Source organism: Taudactylus pleione, unplaced genomic scaffold (assembly GCF_031769625.1).
Source record: "Taudactylus pleione unplaced genomic scaffold, aTauple2 ptg000201l, whole genome shotgun sequence".
In the NCBI taxonomy this organism is placed as follows: Eukaryota; Metazoa; Chordata; class Amphibia; order Anura; family Myobatrachidae; genus Taudactylus; species Taudactylus pleione.
Genome location: NW_028284603.1, coordinates 30,841,216 through 30,860,900, shown reverse-complemented (window position 1 = coordinate 30,860,900; position 19,685 = coordinate 30,841,216). Strand labels below are relative to the sequence as shown.

General features: G+C 42.6%; 1 pseudogene; it reads left to right on the top strand.

The window, feature by feature from the left end:
• The first annotated feature begins 3,880 nt into the window (after positions 1-3,880).
• Positions 3,881-19,685, top strand: part of LOC148518282 (BRD4-interacting chromatin-remodeling complex-associated protein-like) — a 42,117-nt pseudogene continuing 26,312 nt past the window's right edge.

Genomic DNA, 19,685 nt, shown 5'->3' with positions numbered 1-19,685 from the left:
GGACGTTAGTACTGTCACTTCTCCAGTTGCTTCCTAGCCACCCTAACCCCCCCGGTTCCCAGTCCTCCAACTGAGGAATTCCCTGTGAAGGATCGTGACATGCGTGTCCTAGATTAATTCTAAATTTCAGTGTAAAAACAAAGAAGCCCAATATATATACCATACTTACCTACTCTCCTGGAATGTGCGTGAGACTCACGAATTAGCCCCGGGAAGATTGGGTGGATCTCCTGCAATACGCCCACTTCCTAGTGAAGTGGGTGGGGTGGATAGATAATACCACGAATGACACAAATTGCATTGCTTTATCCCTGTCCCCTCATCACAGACCCGCGATTGTAACATTTTGTCATGACAGGGGCAAGACCTAATGATTTGGGAGCCCGGCCCCACCCCCTGTAGTGATCAGCTGCATCTTCTCTTGGGGTTTCTGCCAGGAAGGAGAAATTATATGTAGCAAGTATGATTTGCTCCCTACATGCAAAAGCAGCCAGTATTTTTTCTACATGAAAAAATAAAAAATGCATTTGCACCCCTTGTTTTTCTCCCTTTTTTGCTGCTTTTTTATTTGCTCCTAACTCGAAATAAGCCCCTTAATGCAATCAAGAATGCCCAAAAGCATTTTAACATTATATAATAAAATAAGTAATGTAATAAATTAATCTAATATAAATATCCTAACCAAAATGTAGCAAACTATGTCTGGAAATCAAAATAAGAAATATTTGGACAGCGTAACGATGCTAATCTGTATAGTAAGGGGAGGATGGCAGGTATACCAATGAGGGGAAAAAAAAAACTATTTAAAACAGCAGTGTTCCTCAAGCTCGGTCCTCCAGGCACACTAACAGTCCAGGTATAAGTGATATCCACGCTTGAGCACAGATGGTTAAATCAAAATAACTGAGGTACTAATTAAGACACCTGTGTTCCAGTATGGCTATCCTTAACACCTGGACTGTTATTGTGCCTTGAGGACCGTGTTTTGGAACCCCTGTACTACAGGTACCGGAGGAAATAATTGTGAGGTGGGTATAAGAGTGCACCTATACAGGGGATAGGGCACATATGGAAGAGCATCTATACAGGGCATGGGGCACATATAGGAGAGCATCTATACAGGGGATGGGGCACATACAGGAGAGCATCTATACAGGGAATGGGGCACATAAGAGAGCATTTATACAGGGAATGGGGCACATAAGAGAGCATTTATACAGGGAAAGGCAGTGGTGCAAGTATGGTGGTACTGCGTACTGTTAAAAATTTGGCAGTCGGTATACTGTACTGCCCAAAACCTTTCAAATCCACCATGCTCGGTGGTGTGACAGCTCCTCTTTACTTCAGCCAGGGCTGCAAAGAGCGCGACGCCAACATCACGTCACACTCCTTGTTCTGGTGCGAAGAAGAGCTTGCTGGACACTTACTGTGGCATCACTGCCTGGCCTCACCGTCTACATCAGACAGACTAAGAAGACAGAAGTGAGGCTGAGAGTCACAGAGTGAAGAGGGGAGGCTGAGAGACACAGAGTGTGGGGGAGGCTGAGAAACAGAGTGAGGGGGAGGCAGAGAGACACAGTGAAGAGGGGAGGCTGAGAAACATGGTGAGGGGGAGGTTGAGAGACACAGAGTGAAGGGGGAGGCTGAGAGACACTGGGCCTGATTCAGAGCCGCCCGTAAGCGGCCGCTCGTTCGCTCCGAGCGATGTTCGCACAACTGCGCATGCATATGGGTTGTAATACGCATGCGCGAACCAGTCATTGCGGTCGGAAATTTTGTGCTCGCAAAATAGCGAATGCCTGCTAATTTGAGTGACAGAATGAGGCGTTTGTGGGTGGTAACAGGGGAAGGTGCTTGAAAATGGGGAGTGGAGATCCGAACGCAGGCGTGCAAAACGGGCGTTTTAAGGGTGTGCATAATTAACAAAGCAGCGTCATCGACCACGTCACTTGGTTGTCTTTTAGCCTGAACTGCTCGCATGATTGCGGTAGGAAAATGCTACCACAGGCACTGCGAGCAGTTCATACGCCTTTCGATGTACTCGATTAATCTAATAAATAGCGGAGATGACGTAGGATGCGAGCGGCCAGGGGGCGTTTTTTAAAAAATAGCGAGCACATGTTTCGTTCGCTCGTTCAGACATAGAGGCGTCAACAGACCGCAAAGAGCGAGCGCTCTATTTAAATATCCGGCCCCTTTTTCTGAACGAGCGAGCGCAAATAGCGTCCGGCTCTGAATCAGGCCCACTGAGTGAAGGGAGGGATGGTGAGAGATACAATGTGAGGAAGATGGCGAGAGACACAGTGAGGGGGATGGTGAGAGATATAGAGTGAAGGGGGATGGTGAGATGCAGAGGGCAGGTGGTAAGGAAGAAAAGACCCTGAGTGATGGGACAGGATGCTGGAGGGGATAGAGAGGGCAGGAGGTGACACTGGTGGAAAATGTCTGGTTGAACCTCTGTTGTATGATGGTTATATTCCTACACAAACAGACAACTTCCTTACTATGTGATCTCCTACATGAATAGTAAATACTGACTGAAGACACTGTCAGTATCTACAATGGTTACAAGTTGCAGAAAAATCACCATATGTATGTACCACCATAATTGTATTTGGAGAGGACTGCTCGCAGAGTGATGAGAAATGCTTGGCAAGTTAATGCTGTTATGCCCCATTTCAAGTGGCAATGTCTCAAGACGCATGGCCACATCCATATTTTGCCTTTGGTGCGCATACAGTACCACTAAGAGGAGGGGGAAGATATGAGAGAGTGTCTATACAGGGGAGGAGGAAGATATGGGAGAGTGTCTATACAGGTGAGGTAGCAGATGTGGGAGATTGTCTATATAGGAGATGGGGTAGATATGGGAGAGCATCTATACAGGAGATGGGGTAGATATGGGAGAGCATCTATACAGGAGATGGGGTAGATATGGGAGAGTATCTATACAGGAGATGGGGTAGATATGGGAGAGCATCTATACAGGGAAGGGAGCAGATATGGGATAGCATCTATACAGGGATGGGGTAGATATGGGAGAGCAGATGTAGTAGAACATCTATACACGGGAGGGGACATGTATGGGAGAGCATCTATACAGGGAAGGGGGCAGTGGCGTTGACCCAGCGTGATGCTGTATATGGACTGCAGTTTATGCACTAAAGGGTTGCTGAACTTAGTGGATACAGCTGTATACAGCAAGTTAGTTGTGACTGTGTACAACCCAAGAGCTCCGGCTCAGATGCTGCTGCGAGAAGTTCTGGTCTCAATAACTGCGACTGTGGTTGCAACTGTGTATAGCGGAGTAGCTGCGACTGAAATACTGCTGCAAATAGCGCAATAATGTATGTGGAGGTTGTATCCACTTGTATGCAGGTGAGCACCGATCCCAGACACTGAGTTTGTGACTATATATATAAGAGTGTTGCGACTCACTGACGCGTTTCTCGCCCAATCAGGGTATGTTTCATCAGAAGAAGTGACTTCCCTTACTGGGCTAACTATTTATACTCCACATGTCTAATCAACATTATAGAAGGAACTCGTCCAGAAGAATACTAAATGATTTCACCCCATGGGTGCCAATTTATTATATATTATACACACTTAGTAAACTATATGCTTGTGGAAGGAGGTTGGTGGTGAACTTATGCTGAGGTCACCACTGCTGTAGTGGTCACTGACCTTGGGGTGTTTGCGACCCCTGCTGGTGTTGAATTCATCAGCCTAGTGACTGGGACTGTTGGTGGACCAATTTGATCTGGTTACTGTCACGTCGCTGGGGACCGCACCTACTCAGAAACCTCTGCCCATGGGTAAACAGTGAATACCCCATAGGTGCTACAGTATACCTTCCAAACTTGATGTAATGGGCAGGATGAGTCACGACAATAATGACGTGCCAGACCACGACAGTGGTGATGAGAACCTTCAGTCCAGTAGTAGCATGGACAGGAACAATGAGTTGGGAAGCCTGGCCCAACCTTCTAGTTACTCTGTGCTGGTGGCTGCAGTGACCATCACTCCATTCATACCTTTGAGCACCATCTTCGCTAATCTCCCAAGGTTTGATGATAGCAACGACTAAAGGGAACGACTGCATGGGATGGTAAGATTGTACCAGGTCACTCCTTTGATGCAGACAGAACTGGCCCTTCATGCTCTCGAAGGTAAGGCATGCAAGATGGTTTGAGACCTGAGGGACAGCGAATGGCGCTGAATAACATTTTCCAGAGTCTTCAAGATATTTATGTGGATACCTCCCCTGCTGTTTTGTTGACGACCAAGGGTATAGCGCTAAGATGAATCTCTGCCACAATATACCAATGCCCTGCAAAAACTCCTGGCTGAACTACAATAAAGAGACCCCAGGGGACTACTGGATCTAGTTGAAACAGACCCCATGTTACTGGATCAGTTCATCATGGGGCTATGCAATGTGCCCTTTTGGAAAGTCTTGTTTTTTAAGGTGTCCACAAAAGAGGCCTTGTTATTTCACTGTATACAAACTGACGCTGGGATCAAGATGACAACTTTCATCCTTTTGCAGTAATGCAACAGTGGGCACATGTGGCCAAAACACTATCCCTGGAACAAACACAGCCATAGGAGAGTTCTGTATAGGGGCTAGCAGAACTAGAAGAAACTTGGTGGTGTAGAAGAAGTTGGACTAATCAAGACCAACCACCAGCAGGATATACAGTAGTTGTACTGTACCATCCCCACAGGAGGTAATTCGATACTTGAATGTATGGACACAATAGAGGTTGCGGGGTTTAGAGGTTATTGTGGAAGCAGTCAGACCTCTAGAGAAAGAGTGTGGAGGACCGTTGGTGGCACAAACTTTGGTTGTAGTTGTTAATAGGAGGGTTCCAATGTGGCACTGCAGTGTGGGAGATCAACTACAAAAAATTCCTACGGACACTGTCTTGGTCAGTGTGGTGATTGTCAGGCTGGCTGAGGCATTTCAGCAATGTTGGATTGAATTGTATCCAGTTCCTAACAAATCCTGGAGTGTGGCAGTCCTGTTAAACCAGAATATCTACATTACCTTCCACTGAATGAGTCATCTTAGAACAGATGGAGGTTCCTATTACAGACCTGTTACCGGCAGATGTTTCTTGTTTGGAACAATTGTTGTGGAAAATGCAGCAAGTTTTTTTTCCACCAGACTCTTGGTCTGTTTGAGAGTTGTACAATATGCTGATTTTTATGCAAATGGAGCTATTTTTTGCAACCGCACATGCGTCTTATTAGTACTGCGCAAGCGGGAAGGTATATTACCGTAGTCGTAGGCTGCAAGTTTTTATCTTCAGTGTTATTGGCAGTAAAGGAGCATTGGAGGAAGCAATGGGGAATGTCAACTAAAAACGTAGGCAGCCTGCATACAATTTCCCGTATGCAGAAAACATGGCTCCAGCGTTTCAGTGCCTGTCACATTCTGAGTGACCATAAACTCACTCAGGATTTCGATGTTTGCATGATCTGCGCCCAATGATCTGCGTCTGTGTGTGGCTCAGGTGGGCATCTCTGTCCCAGCTACTGGTGCATTAGCATATTTTTGTATAGCCACAGCTGCTGGAGCATTTGTGTACAACTCTGAATCAGGCTCTCTATCAGGAGGTAAAAACCATGCTTCAGCAGATGTTGGACAATGGTGTTGTAGTGGAGAGCATAGTATTCGTCTGGAAGAAAGATGGGACTTTACATTTCCGTGTGAACTATCAGTGAATAAATAGCTGCACTTACTCTCTGCTGTGCATCAAAGAATCCTTGGCAGGTTGTGCTCAATACTTTGATCTAGCCAGTGGATATTGACAGATCCTGGTTGCAGGGAGATGGAGAAAAAAACACCTTCATCACTTTTATGGGATTGTTTGAGTGCTACAGGAAGCCGTTTGGACTCACTAATACGCCTGCTACTTTCCAGGAAGTGATGATGCGCTGCTTGGGATACCTAAATTTTGATCTATCTAGATGATATCTTCTTTGCTACCACCTAAGCAGAGCATCTAGCTTAATTGGACCTGGTCTTGCAGCATCCGGAACAATACGGCCTCAAGATGAAGTCCAGAAGTACCATTTGAAGAAAGCCCAGCCTGAAATATCTGGACCATACCATTTAGTGGGAAGGAGAATGTTCCACAGCTGACAAGATCACAGCAATCCAAGGGTAGAAAATACGACAGTTACCAAGCTCTGGGCTTTCTTATAATTGGTGGAATATTACCAACATTTAATTCAAAATTTATCTAAGGTTGCAGGCCCCTTACATGTTTTGTTGAGAGGAGTTTCAATGGAGGTGAAATGACGGGTAGTAGAGTGGTGGTTCAAGCAGGAAAGTGCATTCAACAGTATAAAACCAGAATTGACTACAGCACCAGTGTTCACTTATCCTGACTTTAATAAACATTTACTTTACACCAACGGCAGTCTGCAGGGTTTGGGTGCTGTAATGCACCAGTCCAGGTTGGCAAGGAATATGTCATCACCTATTGTAGCCTAAGCTTGCGTGAGTCTGAATGGAATCCTGCATATTACTGTACAGTTCATTCAAACTGGAACTGCTGGCTGTTGTGTGCGCTGTTGCTGACAAATTTGATGAATATCTGACAGGAGCGAAATTTGTAATTTTCACGAATAATAATCTCTTGGCCTATCTGGAACCTAGAGAGTTGGGTTCACTGAAACAGCATGAGTGGGCAACTTAGCTAAGTTAACTTTCCGTATTCACTACCGGCCCGCTTATCACAATGGCAATGTGGATGCCTTTTCTCAATTCCTCATAATTGGACCAGGGAGCCTGTGTGATGAAGACCAGGAAGGAGTGGAAATAGCCTATCTCACTCGGGTAACATGGAAGTTCCAGGTGTATTTGCTCTGACAACCATGGTCATCACCAAGACACAAGAGGAGTGGTTACAGGAACAAAACCTGGACCTTATTGGTGGAGGAGACCTTCAACTGGTTGCAACAACAATACTTCCAGCAGGGGCTTAGAGAATTGGTAGAGGAAGTGTGCTGAACCGGTCTGAATTGTGGAAGGGTTAAACCCAGCTTTGACTATCCAAACTGGTAGGCCTTTGGAGCTACTCATATTAGACGTGTCCTCTTGGGCGATTCTGTTAGTGGACATCCGTATGGTCTAAATGGATCATTTTACTATATTTGCTGTTGTAGCACCTACCCGGGACCAAATGCCAGAGTCCGCTGCACAGGTTATCATGTGTCAGTTAATTTGCAAGTATGGGTGTCTAGATAGGATTCATTCTGATCAAGGTGCTTGAATCTAGGGGTGGCTGATGCAAGAGCTGTGTCATGTCTACCTCGTACCATCCGCAGGAAAATGGAGTTTATGAACTATGAACTATGAACAGTTAAATTGCACTCTTTTGTAGATACTCAGAATCCCCAAAGCTGATCAAAAATGGAAGTGGCCTGAGAGGTACCCAACCTAATTTGGGCCTACAACAATCGGGTTTATCATGCTACAAGGTATACCCCTTACTACTTGACGTTTGGCCACACAGGGAAGAAAATTTGGAGAGTTGTCTCTGGATATGTGGAGAGTTGTCTCAGGATGTGTGGTCTCAAGAAGTGAGGACCGCAGCCGGATGGTCACAGAAGCTGCAGTGATATTTGAAAGTCACTCACCACCTGCTGGAAGAACAGATGTGCACTATCATTCACCTGAGACTGAATTTCGCTGCCACACCACTGCATTATGGGCAGAAGGTGTTGATCCATCTTTAGCAACCAAGTAGTAAGCTTAGTGACAGATGGGAAGCAGTTGTATATGTGCTGAGACTCAACTCTCTCCTGACTCTCCCATGTATTGGGTTGAACCTATGGATGGGTCCAGATGGTTCCTTGTGCTTCATCGCAATATGTTGCAACCTTGTCTTTTCCCTGTTAAGAGCGACCCACAGCCAACACCTGACCCCTCAGACATTGTTCTATGTGATCACGTGGAAAATTGGTGGGCTGTGGGAATATGCAAATGCTAATCTCAACCTTCCCTTTGTGCTCCACTGTGCGATGGAGTGTACGAGCAGCGATACGTCCACTTTCAGGATGTGTGGTCTGTGCATTTTAGAAGGAGTTTGAAAACACACTAATATTGACACAACATCGGTCGCACCATCAACATTTGTGGTAGCCTAGGTTCTACTGTAGCTACTCTCCCCAAATACAACTAAATATGGCCTCTGAAGCATTGTATTTGCGATTGGAACATACAGCATTCCCAGACACGCCCTTACTACTCCCATAACACTCCTAGGAAACTGCCCCTTTTTGTGATCACTTTAGGTCACCTCCTAGTCAACCTGATACGCCCAGGGATCACAAACCCCTTCTCAAGTGTTAGCAATACTGTACGCAATTGCAAACGGTATCACACACAGTGGTTCACGTGTGCGCAGTAAAGGTTTTCTAGATTTTTTGTGCATGTGCAGTAGCATCGCTCAGCTGTGTAAATATCAGCACTGCATATGTCTCTGAATCAGGCCCTCGTTCAGTTATAGTTCTGGGCGGTGTGTAAGTTGAGCAGCCATATTAAGTAAAAGAGTGTTAGTTATTAGATTAGAAGTGTAGATAGGCTGTATTGTGTCTCCTTACAGGTGCTACTCGATGTATGAGCGAGGTGATGAGTCCTGAAAGTGAGTAGTCACTCAGTGTGTGTCTGTTTCCCCTTTCTTTCCCTATAACGCTTTGGCAATCGTGTAAGACCTATGTTACACCTTAGTGCGAAAACACTAAATTGGTGAAAACGGGGTGGCTGAGGCCTTGTGCCTGTGATGATCATTCACCTATCTGGTGAAGATCACTGTCACCCTTGACATGTCCCTTTCCCCTATTGGAGGGAGGGAGAGAACACGTATTGACTGTCTGTGTTTGTTTATTCCCTAGACGCTGCATTTATTTCCTCAGCATCATCTGGTTCCTGTCAGGGTGCCAGGGACTGCACCTACTCGGAATCCTTGGCTCAGGGGCAAATGGTGAGTACCTCCCTAGGGGCTATGGTATAGCTTCAACATGTTCAATTTCATATTAGTCAATCTCGACTGTTTACAAAACACCACGTCCAATGCAAATCAGATTTCTCTCTGCCAATTCATTGATATATGAATTAGAACTTAAAAAAAATATATATTTATTTGTATACTATAAGCAAAAAATCTAATAAAAAAATATATATGTAATACAATTACATTAAAAAAAAATATATATAAAAAAATGTATTAATAAATGTATAAATGCATATAAATTAAAAACATAATCAACAAAAACATTGTTCCAATAACTCCAATAACTCGGATATAGATCATAAATTTTTCCATCCATATTTTATGTCTAATAAATTAATAATGAGGATCAGAGTGATAAAGAATACTAACTCAAATTAGTCCATGAAGCTCTATAGAGAAAAATTCATCTATATAAACAAAGTATAATAATAGCATTAGATGTCTATTGGGATTAGAATATAACCTTCATGGACAAATTAATTTCTCACAGGGATCATCAGGATTGAACATCCTATTAAACAAGTACATCAACAGTTATAGGTCAGACAATAATAGACAAATAATAATCATGATAACCGTAGAGAGACAGTTGACTGTGGGTATAAAATCAGATTGGCAGAACCCCTAGGGAACTATAGTGTTCTGCCGATCCAATACATCAACAGTACAGAAGTCTCCTAACAAGATAAAAAGGCGGAATGGGGGGTCATATAGTGACATGTTTCTATGGAGCGTCATTTAGTCCATATGGAGCTCGAGTGATAAGTCTAAAGATCCAAAAAGCCTCTCATTTACAGAGTAATTGATATCTATCTCCACCTCTCTTTGTAAGCTTAACCTGTTCAATGGCTTTGACTCCAAATTTCTTGAAATTACCTTCAGGACAAGACAAAAGGTGTCTGGGTAGACTGTGTGTTTCAAAAATATTCAAAACAGGATGTAGTCAGGATCCCGGCGGTTAGGATTCCGACGGTCAGAATACCAACTCCGGAATCCCGACAGTCATCAGTTAGGGTTAGGCTGCGGAAGTGAAGGGTTAGGACAACATCTGTGTTCTAGAAAATGGACATTCACGGTGCATATAGTATGTCCAACATATTGAGCCTTACACCCACATTGAATAACATAAATTACATAGGTAGATTGGCAGTTAAAAAAAATGTCAATCTTAAATTCCTCTTCAGTTGAGGTGAAAACAATAGTATCGCTTCTATGGTCCACATGATCACATATGTGACATTTGTTTTTACTACACTAAAACAAACTATAACAAGCTGTATTCTGGCATTTTGTGGACACTTTGGGCTCAATCCAATTAACTTGCCCCCACACGTCATGTAGACCCAGCAACAGCATCGGAACTCACCACCTTTAAGTCTGCGAACAAAAATTCACAAATCTGTCGGTGCCATAATTCCCCCCTGGTACAATAAACAGTCTGACAAATATGTGTCTTTAACTCAACAGTGCTAAGGACGAGGGTGGCCCATCCTACAGATATACCTTTAAATGGAAGAAAAACTTACCTAGAAGTGTCTCCATTGCTGCTTCCTGCTACTATAGCAGGATGCAGTCAGGAAGCCGACGGTCAAAATGCCGACTGCTGGCTTCCCGACTGTCTAATCCCAGCAGGGGTCTAATGACAGGCGTCGAAATCCCAACGCCTATCATTTTACCTATGCCTGGGAGCCCGACGCCTGGCATACCGATCGAAAGTAAGCCGGGCAGAGGGTGCGGACAGCTGCAGGGGGGGAAGGTTAGGTTAGGGGCTCCCGGGGGAGACTTAGGGTTAGGCACCCCGCCCCCTGGTAGGCTTAGGTTTAGGCTAGGGGAAGGGGGGGTTAGGGTTAGGCACCCCCCAGGGAGACTTAGGTTTAGGCTGCGGGGAAGGGGGGGTTAGGATTAGGCACTTACATGGGGGGTTAGGGTTAGGCACTTGGGGGGGAGGTTAGGGTTAGGCACCCTTAAAGGAGGGTTAGTCAATACATAAAATACTTACCTGTTAGGATCTTCACTGCCGGTCTTCCAGTGTCGGGATTTGAACCGCCGGACATGCGTCTGGCGGTATTTCATACCGGTCCCACTATAGCTGGGGAGAGACCAGGACTTCATGACTAGTTATTTACATGTGATCACCCAGCATTACAAAAACACTAGTAGCGCCAGGAGTTGGTGGGGCACAAATGCCCGGTCTCTCACAACATGGCACATACACCCTTTGTTTGAAAAACAGGAATCCTCTCTTTCACACGACGTGCACATTTGGTAATTATTTTCAGAAAGCATTAAACAATCCTTAGAAGATCCAGATAGCCCATCCTGACATGAGTAACCACAGGGGTGTCCTCGTTTCATGCAGTATTTTGTCTACTTCTCAAAATAGTAAGCTTGTTAGGTTACCACACTACTCCTACCCATTTTATGCATTTCATTCAAACTACAGAAAAGTTCATAATAATTCTTAAGTGCAGATTTTTTTTTTTTTATAAATTTTTTATTAAATTTTTCATATCAAAACAACTTGAAAGTTTCCAGCAAAAATATTTTGACCAATACAAAAACAATCACAATAGATAATATAATATCTTATATTAGAAAAGATAGAAACTTTAAATTTTTTAAACTTGTCCATCAGAATACTGAAAACACACAACAGAAAGGGGGTGAGTCAAAGGGAGAGAGGGGGAAGGAAAAAAGGGGTGTACAAAAGATGCACGAAAAGTAGCAAGTTACAGATAGGGCACTGAAAACTTACAAAAATAAACGCAGAATGAAATAGCAGAAAAACTATAAAATAAAAAAAAATAATAATATTATTAAGATCAGCAAGTAGAGATACTTCAGGAGGATGTACGGCCTGTATCCCACAGAATCAAACCTTTATACGAGGGGAAGAGTTTAAAATATAACCAGCTAAACCACCGTGCAGTGAAATCAGGTTGTCTCTCCGGGGCCGTATGAAATACATCATCCATGTACATATAGAAATCTAACCTGCGACACCAGTCCCAGATTGGTTGGGTTGGGGGGATCGCCAATGAAGCAGAACTACTGCTCTGGCTGCATTGTTCATATGTTTTAGGAGAGACTTCTTATATCTAGATAAAGGAATGGTTGTATGGTTGCAGGGGCCGGATAACCAAGAAACTCTGATGCCAAGGGTATAACTCCGGTCCAAAATGGTGTAATCAACGGGCAATCCCACCAAATATGGAACATTGTACCTTTTTCTCTTCCAAACCTCCAGCAAAGAGGCGACACCCCAGGAGAATACTTCTGGATAATAACTGTGCAGCGGTACCACCTCGTCAGAACCTTGTATTGCATTTCTATGACCTCCAGACTAGTGGAACATGCACTAGCATATTGAAATACCTTATTCCAATTAATCTGAATATCTTTAGTCACCATATCCTTATCCCAAGCACTTTGAAAGGATGTCCCTTCAGGAAGAGAAATAGCTAAAAGAATTCGGTAAATAGAAGAGATTACATGTTGAGGAGTGGCATCACTCGCACAGATAGATTCAAAGGAAATTAAGGATCTCCCTAAATTACCCATTTCACCCAGAGAGAAAGTAAAATGGCGCGTTTGTAGGTAAAACCAGTGGTCTTGCCTAGATAAGCCAGCTTCCTTGGACAATGCATCAAAGGACTTGAATATACCTCCAGAAACCCAGCCACCTAGTCTACTTAAACCAAAAGCGGACCATTTAGATGCCATATATCTCGATACACCAGGGCTAAAAAGAGGATTGTATATTATAGGGGTAAGGGTGGACACCACCGAGGACACATCAGACTTTAACCTCAGCTTTCTAAATAATGTCAGAGTAGGCCCTACAGTTGGGTGATCTATACACGGCAGTTTGGAGGACCACGGAGCAATATCCAAATGTAGGTTGGTAGAGGCTGATTGTATAGCAACCCACTGCTTCACCCGGGAATTCTGATACCAATCTACAACTCTATGAAGGATAGTAGCCTGGTGGAAAGCTGAAATCATGGGGAGCTGTCTACCCCCTTGTAATTTGTGCCGAAACAAGACCTGATGTTTAAATCTCGGCTTCCGGCCACTCCACACAAAATGCCAGATAACATTGTGAACTATTGATAGATATCGAGCAGGAAGTCTAATAGGTACCGTTTGAAACAAATATAGTAATCTAGGAAGTATATTCATCTTCACTACATTTATTTTACCTAACCAGGAGAGTTTCTGCATATGCCATTGTGAAATATCTGAGCGGATTGTGAAGTATCTGAGCGGAGTGCAGATTTTTTTTTTATGAAACCCTACATGTAGAATACTGCTTTTTGCTCTTTTGGCAAGTTGGTTCATGCCAAAGCATTTCTCTTATTTCACTTGCAATCTAAATGAATAAAAATAAATTCTGCCCATTTTCAGTAAATATCCTTTACCCTGTGAAAAAATCTAATCAAACTAATGTTATTTTCTGAAAATACGAAGGCTTTTGGAACAAAAAAAACACACCAAGGCCTCATTGGTACGGGCACTGCATAGACAATTAATGACGTGACCAATCAAAAAGTACTAATAGGCTCAGCACAGAATCGAGAAAATAAATGCCAAAACAACTCACAAAATGGGCCTCCTCCCCTCCCAAAAGTAATGCCAGTACTAATGCTGCCAATCCAAAATTGGGGGGACAAAAAGTGTGGGGTACACCCCAAAAGCCAATACTAACAGTATGCCAGCTATTGCTGGTGTAACAATAACAGGAAAGCAGTAGAGCTCTTCTGAAACACCCCCGCTTGGTTAACAACATCAATTAAGGCGACCAATTCACTTTCCTAAATAATATCTTATGTGGAAGGAGGTCAGTGATACGCCTTTGAGGCAGCTGTGAACTAGCAGAGTACATCTGAGGTGGCAGTTAATATATCTTCATTTAGATTTTTAATACGGATCCATCTATATTTATTTTTGGTTTCTCATGTGTGATGCTCCAGATTGACTTTCTGTCTACCCAGGGCCAGACTAAGATTTGTGGGGCCTTAGGGCAACAAATTTGAAGGGGCCCCAACCAATAAAATTGTCAAAATGATATGCTGGAGTTGTCATTAGAAAGTATAATGTGTAACTACTCCCAGCACCACAAATGTGTTAAACACACTGTAGTTCCCCCAGATCATATTATGCCACACAGAAACCCCAGTCCACATATGGCACACTGGTGATGTAGCTATGTGTGGGGGCCCCAGGGCAACTGCCCTAGCTGCCCTGTTATTAATCTGGCTCTGCGTCTACCACATGGCGGACATCCGCCCATTAACTCATTCTGCTTTGGGAAGCTGAGATGCTCGGTTTGTGTTACTAAATGTGTTTTATTCGTATATGCCACTGGATTATGTTAAAATAGAACAAAAGGAAAAGTAAGTAATTTAGTGCTACTAATATACTACAAAAAAATTGGGAGTTAATCAGAAGAATAGTAAATAAACTATGGACCAGCATATGATGAATTTATATTATGATGTTCATTGATAATTACTGGAGACAATATTTTAGTTTCTATCCAAAACATAGGGCCAATAATTATATTAACTAACACAAGGGCACTAAATTACTGTATTAAATATAGAAATTTACTACAAAGGATCAATATATATATTCACTTCATATAAGGGATGATAAGTGTGAATAGCTTGAGAAATGATCATACTAGATACGAAAATGTTGCTTCTGCAAATAAATAAATGAACATGTTTATTGCAATCTCCTGGAGTGCCATCTATTCCTTGGATTATATTTTTTACATATATATTGTCATATTATACAATATTATACATATTGTTTGTTATCTATGAAGAAGTTTTGTATAGAGCATAATCTACAAAGATAGTAACAGTGAACACAGAAGGGATTTACAAGTAGGTACAAGACTTGCTTATACCCCTTTCAGACATACAACCCGGGAAATGTCCTGCTCAGACCCGGGAATTTCTCCTGTGCAAATTCCCGGGTATTTAGTTGAGACCCCCCTTTCACACTACAGTGTCTACCCGGGAAATTCCCAGGTAGATCCCTTTCAGACAAGAGCAGGGTTTTTCTGCTTACCTGCCTCTTCTCTGCCGTCTGCTCCTGCTAGCCTATCCCCTCTCTGGCTGATGATGATGTCATCATTCAGCAGCCAAAAGCTGGCCAATCGTAATGCAGGTTTTTTTTTATTATTATTATTATTATAATTTTTTTAACATTTATTTTAATTCCCTATAGGACGCTCTGCGCTGTCAGCTACATGCAAAAGCTGCTTGGTGCTGCCCGGGAGTAGTAAATTCCCGGGTAGCACCATTCAGACAGAAGCAGGGTAATTTCCCGGGATTTAAGTCCCGGGAAAGACCCTGGTCGATTGCAGGGGCGGCTACCCGGGAACGTACCTTTCACACAGACATGAGACCCAGGAATTTTGGCCGAGGCAGGCCAAAATCCCGGGAATCTCAGTATGTCTGAAAGGGGTATTAGTGTTCACATTTGAGTAATCCTCTGAACATCAATATTTCAATGACCAAGGACAACTATGTTATTAAACTGGTTTATAGCAACACATATGTATTCTCCCTGTAAGGTAACTTTGTGATAAATGTGTCTCACGCAATAGCATCCTGTTCTTGATGACATCACAGATGTCTTATTACCACACAAGTGACATCACAATGTACAGTCAGCAGAAGGGCCTTTCAGGTCAGTCATGTTATTCTTTGTTGCATAGTATAATATCATATCATTAATAATTAAGACAACTTACAAATATATATTAAAAAAGAAAAATGTCATAAACTGCTTCACCACAAAGAGAACCAGAAAGCAGGAATTACTGAACACAAGAGATTGTGTTTGCTGTTTCCAGTCTCAGTGACATAATATCAGGTGAATCATACCTTGTAGATTTTCTTGTGTTATGTGTTTGTTAATGTGCTAATATTATATACTAGCTGATGTACCTGGTTTAGATATTTAGGGCCTCATTTACTAACAAGTTTTATCACCAAAACGAGTGATAAATTTCACTGTGTATGATAAATGGTGCTCCAGCCAATCAGCTCACAACTGTCAACTGTTCGACAAATGACAGTTGGGAGCTGATTGGCTGGAGCAACATTTATCATACACAGTGAAATGTATCACTCGTGTTGGTGATAAAACTCGTTAGTAAATGGGGGCCACACTTTTCAGTTCCATCTCACCACTCCAGTAACACATTAATCCTTCACCTCTATAGTAATGCATCACTGCTATAGTAAGACATTCCACTCCCTCTCCCCTGTAATAACACATTTTCCTCTCTCACCTCTGTAGTAACACAGGGGTCTATTTACTAAGCCTTGGATGGAGATAAAGTGAACGGAGATAAAGTACCAGCCAATCAGTTCCTAATTGCCATGTCACAGGCTGTATTTGAAAAAATGACAGGAAGGAGCTGGTTGGTTGGTACTTTATCTCCATCCACTTTATCTCCATCAAAGGCTTAGTAAATAGACCCCTCATTCCCTTCCCTCACTATTCAAATAGGGGAGCCACACCAACTGCCAGTGATGTTTGGCAGCACTTGGGATGACAGTTGGTGTGTGAATTCTGAACTGTGCTGCAACCACGATGAGACAGTAGGTCATCTTATTGCACAGGGACAGGAAACATTTTAGCCCTTTTCACCACCTTAGGAGTCGAATTTCGAAAAATACCTTCTTACTGGGTACCTAGGTCATGGAAGAAATATACTCCCTGATTTTAATGTTTGTAGGTTCAGAGGTTTGGGCTGGGTGTTGATCAGTCAGTCAGTCAGGACATCTGATTTATTTTCATATGTTGAGATATTAATTGCTACCTGGTGAAATTTAGTTTTTAACTAGTTTGTTCAAAAATTTCTCTATATTATAAACCAAAGAAAACAAACCACAGCCTAGTATGGCATATAGGACCAATTCTACCTATTTTGAATATATATATATAAAAAAAACAATGATTTAAAATAGAAATTATTCAGAATGCTTTTAGGTGTATGGATATTAGTTTACTTCATTATAATGTGTCAGTGAAGGTGATATTTAATTCACTTTATAATAGCTGGTAATTCCTTGAGAGACATTATGAAATTGAAAAGATTTGTGAATCGTTAAACATGGTGAACTGAAGAAAGAGGTTTAGGGCTTTATTTACTAAGCGCTGGGATCTAAAATTCTGCGTTTCTCATTGTGTTTATGCCTGAAATTTAAAAGGGCATAAGGTTTTACTAGCCTTTTGCTAGTAAAATCATTGCCCTTTTTAAATCTCCTATTTAACCATGATAGGAAGCGCCGGGTTTTAGATCCCAATGCTTAGTAAATAAAGCCCTTAGAATCTTAGGGGGGAAATCAATTTGGAGAGATATTTGCACTGGACCACGCACGTCAGTATTCCGCTGACACTTAATGTTTTAACAATAAGGGGTATATTTACTAAAGTGAGAGAATCCTGTTAGTCCTGGCAGGGGCGGACCTATATTATTAAATTTAGTAAGCTGCAGCAGTGAGTCGCGTCCCACCCTTCACCCCACTTTCCTGGCAGCATATTGCGCCCCCGCCATCAACAGCAGCACATTTCCCCCCAATTACTTTGTTGCCGAGGGGTGTCCCGGGATCACCTGGGAGCAGGGAGGAGGGTGGAGCCAGTATTCTTCCTCATTGGTCTGTTGAGTGTGTGCTTGGGGGCTTAGTTGTGGCCAGTCAGCTCCGCGCACAGACGAGATGCTTCCTCGTTCCACCCTCTGCTGGCTGGCTCTCTAGGCATGGGTCGGGCCAGCCCTGAGCCCTGGAGCAATAATAACTCTAACCTGTTGGTGAGCTTGCTGTAATTTGTCTAACAAACGTAAACGTGGTAAAATGTGTCACAAAGGCAGTTGCAGGTAGCATCTGACCTGTGAGGCTGTATGTGACCATTACAGCAAGTTACTGCTTTGTACAATGCACCTGCTGAATTACGAATGGCACAAGTTGTGCTAAATCTATGGAATACAAGGATTTTTTTTTGCAATTATTGTGTGATAAAACAGTGATCTATATTTTCTTTAAGAATTTAGCTACTACAGACTCCCTGGCAGTCACAAAGGTATATTTACTAAACTGCGGGTTTACAAAAGTGGAGATTTTGCCCATAGAAACCAATCAGATTCTGCTTATCATTTATCTAGTACCTTCTAGAAAATGATGATAGCTAGGATCTGATTTGTTGCAATGGGGAACATCTCCACTTTTGTAAACCCGCACTTTAGTAAATATACCCCACAGTCTTTAATTGTATATTGGTCTTCTAGTCTGTAATTCCTCATTACATGATGCATTTTTGGAGGAATATTTTAAAATAATAACACATCTAAAGTACCATAGAAAATACTTTTTCTGCATTTACATATTTTGACTTTAAATATTTTTTTTTGTAGCTAAAATGGATGAGATTGTCATCTCCGTTCTTCTCGATTCTGTTGTGTAAGTGCTCAGTTTATGTTATTTCTAAGCAGACAATTGCTTCAAGAATGTTAATACTGTAGATGTATAGGATCTTTGTGTGTGTGAATCAGCCAATAAATGCAATGCATTTGTTCAGAGCAAATGTTCAAGCCTGCCTAGCAATCTCCACTGGCTCAGAATAATGTAAAGCTGGGTACACAACTCAATAACGGAGTGACTCAACAATGGAATGTAACAAAATATCGCTTTGCCGTACACACGACATGATCTGCTGTGTACCGACGCGATATATTGTTAAATGCTTCATGTAACAACACTACACCATCCGTGAAATTGTCCCTTTGGATGTGCAGAACATCCAATGGGACAATGCAATGAATGACGGGTGAAAACAACGTATTGGGGGCACACACTATAAGATGGGCGTGCAGATTGGTCGAAAGTAAAAAGATTGCACGTTTTATCGGATAGTGTGTACCGATTTGGTGAAGTACCTCCTCTATAGCAGTGAAATAGAAAATGATATGTGTATATTAAGCTAGATACATACAGGTGGACTGTCTGTCTGTGATGCAGTGATTGTCACTGTGTTCACATGCAGCATAATGAGGTATGTCAGACATCATTGGCCCTTATGAACGTCACACAGGGTTGGACTGGCACACAGGGGCACAGAGGAAATCCCCGGTGGGCCCCACTGCTTGTGGGCCCACCCTCTTCTTCTAGTTTCAGGTTACAGACCTCAAATTATAGATTGTTACTCTATTACATGGGGGAGCAGAACCACTGATCAACATGGGGGCTTGGTTCCCTTCTATAGAAACTACTGTACACCAAGATATGATTAATGGTTAGTCAAGTGTCTGTAGTGGCTGGCCACACCCTCTCTGGTGGATGACCACACCCCTTAAGCATGGGCCCCTACCACTGCATTTTACCGGTGGGCCCTTCATGCCCCAGTTCGACACTGACGTCACATGACAATTTGACAATACAATATGTTCTCATGCTCAAATATAAATGTGCTTCTACTTTACTTCTCTCAATGTATTTCATCTACTGTATGTGATGAACTTGTTTTGTTTTTCTTTAAGTGACCCCCAGGAATTGAATACATTTCCTCATAGATCGGAAGGTAAACCTGTAAGTTTGTCCTCTTGCACTTTTTTTTAAATTAAATTATCCTAGA